This window comes from Hesperophylax consimilis, chromosome 15, assembly GCF_061612785.1.
Source record: "Hesperophylax consimilis isolate HC1 chromosome 15, BYU_Hcon_1.0, whole genome shotgun sequence".
Taxonomy (NCBI): domain Eukaryota; kingdom Metazoa; phylum Arthropoda; class Insecta; order Trichoptera; family Limnephilidae; genus Hesperophylax; species Hesperophylax consimilis.
In genome coordinates this window covers 34,133,172-34,138,881 of record NC_142850.1, presented here as the reverse complement: position 1 = coordinate 34,138,881, position 5,710 = coordinate 34,133,172, and positions in this window count along the sequence as shown.

The window sequence follows — 5,710 nt, the reverse complement described above, 5'->3', positions numbered from 1 at the left end:
TTAAAAATATATTTTTTTATTTTTTGTGACATTTAATTGCGGTAAACAGAGGATTAACACATTTAATCACAATACTGCATCACTTTACTAGGCCAAATACTGCCTGTTTCGTGATGACATATATAATGGATTGAAGATATAATAATAATAATGTTTATTTCAGCTGGACAGAGCGGTGTGTGCAATGCTCTGCCTGCCATAAAAGTTTACATTAACATAGAAATAAATAAAAAATGAACACATTAGGACTTTATGATGGATTGAGTGAAATTTTTCATTTCTGGTGTAAAGGCGCTCCCTGCCACTGGGCAACGGCCTGGACAAGAGTGTTGTCCGATCTCTGGTAGCGCTGACTCGTCCCGGCTATTCTGTGGCGCATCAAAGCAGCGAACCCATGCACCCTTCCTTCGGTGAACATCTGTGAAGCGCTGCATCGCCAGGGGAGGCCAAATAGGGCTCTGTATGCGTGGTTGTACTGTACTCGGAGTGTGTTCATATAATATAATAATAATATTTGTGTTGATATACACAAGCACAAATTAGAAGAGAAGAGGGGACTGCACCAATTGCGCCCGCATAGGGCCGGCCCTGCTTACATGATACATTTCGACTCCAAGATTAAATTACCATATTATAATAAAGGTATGTATGTACAGAAAGATATAATGTTAATATATTATTTATGAGATGTTGCGGAAATCGAACATCAAACCTCACGACTGAAAGCCGCAAACGTCATTTATTATTATTATTTTTATTTGTTTTATGTGTATTTTATTTGGCTATAAAATGAACACTGTATCCCTATTCTAAAACTACTATAATAATATTATATTACCTAAGTACGAAGATGTCGTCTCCCACCCGGCATGCCGCTTGAAGTCCCGAAAGCCTTCTGGGCGGAAGGAGAGAGGCTCCTCCGATTACCTCTTACCCCAGAAGATAGGTGGAAACTTGAGTGGCAAAACAGCAAACAAACTTAGAAAATTCATTTACTTTTTTAGACAAACTCGCAACTTTCTCAACCTAAGCCAGCTCAAAACAATCTACTATGCACTTTGTCAATCTTTAATAGAGTATGGTATCATAGCATGGGGAGGAGCAAATGCTGCCGCCATTGATCCAATATCTAAAGCTCAGAAACTTATAATAAAGATTATCCTCAAACTACCAATCACAAGCAGTTCGGATGAAATCTTTAGGAAAATCTGTGTTATGGACATTAGGCAACTTTATGCCAAAAACATACTAACATACCTCTTCAAACACAAAACTACTTTTGACAATATCCAAACTGCTCGTGATACTAGAACCAAAGGACATAATTTCTTACAAATCCCTTTCGCTAAAACAACTTTTGGCCAGAGAAATTTTAGATATTTTGCAACAAGGCTATATAATGCTCTCCCACTAGCAATTAGACTGAACGAATTTTTTTTGAAATATAAAACAGACATCAAGTCTTGGATCATCAGCCAAGACAGATCCATGATCAAAAATTTTATAAAAATCCCTACATAAGTATGTACTCCAACTAGATGAGTACATACTTATGAGCTGATTAACAAATTTATCATTTATTATTATTATTTATTATTTTGTATCCTTTTCACAATGTCATTTAATGTAAAGAAATATTTAATGTATCAAAAAATATGTAAACATTAATTCATGTATCAAATACGTCTGTCTCGACACAGGTTTATCCTAGTGAGACAGACATCGAAAAAAAAACCTGTAAAAAAACTTTATATTGATAATAAAAAAAATAAAAAAAAAACGGCCAACGTAGGAAATGCCCCCCCACCAAGAGACAGCCTGGGTTCTCATTGTTACGCAAAACCTGGTCCGCCATCAAAAGGTTAAGGTGCGAATGTGGTACGGTGCAGACCACCGAACATGTGGTACACAGACATAGGAATTAATAGACGAGAAGATAATGGCGAGGGGTAAAATCAACTGTTGAAGAACGAAGGAGGTAAAGCTGACTGTGATTCGTCAATAAATCAATCTGACAGTATATAGGCATCTCGCATTATAATATCACCATTTAGCTCTTAAAAGTAAAATCTGCTTTTGAATGAATAGACATTTTTACATGGGAGCGCAAATTACTCGCCACGTTATGAACAAATTTGCGAAGTCCAAATTCGGCAAAAAAATTCTTTTATTTTCAGAGTCGAATATTTCGTTTTTTAAGTATTTAGTTAAGACACTTTTATAAATGTTCATAATTTACTTCCCAGCAACCAACCAGCTTTGTGTTTCGCGTCCAGACGTTTCTCGATGTGATAGTATATGTTTCTACAACTGATCCATATTATACGATGTGAATATGCTTAAAATAAAGTAAAATAATGCTTATATATGGAATGTAATACGACAATTGGGTTTATTCTCTTTTTCACATCTATTTTTACAAGTTTTCATAGCACAAGTCAACATTTCGCCGTGTTATTTCGTAAAATGAACCGATGATGCCTCGACCATAGTTCGCACAAGAATGATGACGTCACGTTTTCAAATTTCACTTGAGGCCATACGCGAGCACAGCCGGCTCCAATGGAACCGGTATGGGGAGTGGGGATAATACGCTTTTAATCACTTAGGGCAGGTCTACTAATATTCATATGTCTATGATGTGGTACTATTATGTGGCGGGATTGGTGAGGTTCACATGGCGACGCTTAAGGCTCGCAGACCTGGATGACCCCCCCACCATTCGAAAGAAGAAACCTACGTTTTAAAATTTGGAATTCACAACGTTGAGACCTGTATGTAAGACTCTTAGCTTCCTTAACAAGTAAAGTGAGTTCATTGAACATTTTAAATCCTTTATAATTAAATTTTTTTTAGTGTTTCCGATAAATTTGTTTTAGGAAGCCTAAAATCTTTGCAGCTTCTTGTAGGATAGCCATATACTGTACTATTAATACTAACACTTTTTAACATAAAATATGTTAATATTTATTTTTTTAACTTGTATATACATATTAGAAGAGTACGGTACAGTAGTATGGTACTATTATTTTTTAATGATAAACTAATGTTTATAAGGCAAGGTTTTTATGCATAGGATAAAGGATAACAAATAAATTATAAGCAATAATTAATCGCCTTGTCTTATAAATATTACTTTATCATTATAAAATAATAATATTTGACAAGTCAAAAATATTTCACCAATAAATGAAGATATAACACGTCTCGACGCCATCTAGTGAGAAATTTAGCACTAACAAAGCCTTTCCTACAAAAATAAAGTTGGTTGTTTACAGGTGGAAAAAATATAACAAGCAGTAATTGTTGATTGAGGTACTAGTACATATTGAATCATTTGGCGGGTTGGAAATAAGCCGACATAGCTCAGAGGTTTCAGAACACCTGACCCGACATCAGAAGGCATGGGTTCAATTCCCGTTGGCGGCATTTATTTTTACTCGGGAGGTATTTTCAATTTGTATTGATATTTCAGACGACTATAATTATAATTATTTTTTAATCGAGTACTAAGTATAGACTAAACGTTGACATAAGCATAGAAGATTGAGTTGGCGTTGCATAGATTATATCCTAGTATATCTGCTACAGAACAAAATATACGTCATGCCTCTGTTTTGAATTGTTTCCATTATTTTAAGTTGTGTTTTATTGCTCAGAAAAATGATAATATTGCAGTAATTGAGATGGGATGCTACAGTGGTGTTGTAGACGAATTTCCTTGTTTTAAGGTCTAATTTTCCCTTTATCCTTTGAAGTAAACTTTTTTTTGCAATTTGACTTAATTTATAACTTTATTGTGTGGTTGTTTTAGCCGATTAATTCAAATATTCAGCAATACTACTTATGAATAAAAAACCCAAAAGAAAACCTGTTTCCTTTCAGGAATGGTGGCTTTCGACACATATCTATTCTACTAATGAATGACAGTAATATCCCCATGTTTGTAATTTTTAGAGTAAAAATATTATATAGTTTTTATAGTAAATTTTGATGTGACACTTGATCAAGTCAGTGTCATCACGTGATATTTTGAAAATGGCGGCGATTGTTGTTGATGCTCGTTGTTACTGCTGATTTTTGTGTTTAATTGCAAACATAAATAGAGTGATCAGATTAGTTTAAATAGTGAAGTTTACTAAGCGACAGCACTGACTTGCATTCTTTGAGCATGAATGATTTTGGATTATTTTCACGTTTTGACCTAAGAGTATGGGTATTAAATATTGAACCATAGTTCCATGGTTGTGACTTTGGATGGTTAAACTTAGATCTTTTTCTCTTCAAAATTGTTTTTTTTTACTTTACACAGGAGGACCCGAGGAAAATAATTTCCCTCAAGGTCAATGTCATCTTTTGGGATGCTGTGTGGAGGGTATTTTTTAAGGAAAGGAACTAGATAAATAAACACAACTAGAGCCATTTCAAGCAGCTATATCTCGATCATTTTTTTGTGTGTTTTCTCCCAATTTTCTGGAGCTAGTGAGACAATGGTATCCCCAATCGGGGAGATGGGAAGAGGAGGGTAGGAGAAGTACCTGGTCACCAAACACGACAGAAGCCATGACACCATGATGTCACCTAGACAATACTAAAAGTGTTACATCTACCAATGAGGAACCTGTGGAATATTTACTTTTATTTAATTAATCAATTTCAAATGTCACCTAACGTTTTTTCATGTAAACACTGAACAAAAACCACTGATTTTGCTGTTTGTTTATCGCGATGTAATATTTTTTAGTTCTTCAATGCCAACAATTTAGCAGCGCAATCGGCTAAAACAATCCTGCCTTTTTCTGACTCAGGTCACTTCAAGGCGTCTTGAAATGACCTGAGTCGTCTCTAGGTTCGATAGCTCTACTAGGTACAAATACTAAACATGTTTCAGTGGGCAACACTCGCTTACATTGAAAGAGACTGCGCTGCTCAAACTGTGGTAGAGCGAAAACAATATTATCACCATTAAAAATACCAATTTAGGTTGTGTGCCTGTCTGTAACTCTAAACTCTAAAAATGAATAGGGATTGGTTTTGAATTCATGTCTCATTTTCAAATATTGGATTAATCATAATAAAAAAATAAAAAACAAACTAAAAGGAGAATATTTTTTACCAGATTTATTTCGTATAAATTAATTAAATACGTGTAGTACTAAAAGTACATACTTATAATTTATTGAAATAACTTTTGAAGGTAAAAATCTAAAAAATCTAAACCTAAAAAAACATAAAACAAATCAAGTCGCTCCCAGAAAACTCTCACACTCTCCCAAAGGCGATTCCCAGTTGCGACCAATACTTCTTCATTGATATAATATTTTGTTTACCGCTAAATTATGTTTATAATATGTACACAATTTATAAATATCCACAAGCTTGTAAGTATATAATATCATTAAACATACTAATTTCGGTTGTCGGTGCAAGGGTACGTGGGTGCATCCGTGATTTGAAATCTTAACGAGGCAAGAATAAATATATGTTCAAACGTAAAATACTTGGGTAACATTATTAATCAAGACCTATCGGACGATGGCGATATCGAACGACAAAGGAGAAGCCTAAGCATAGTGTCTATGATATGATTGCCCGCAGATTTTTCAAATGCAGCAATACCGTTAAAAATACTGTTCAACGCATTCTGTACTGGCCTGTATACGTGTGAGACATGGTGTCACTACCGAATTTGCTCGATGGAACGACTCCG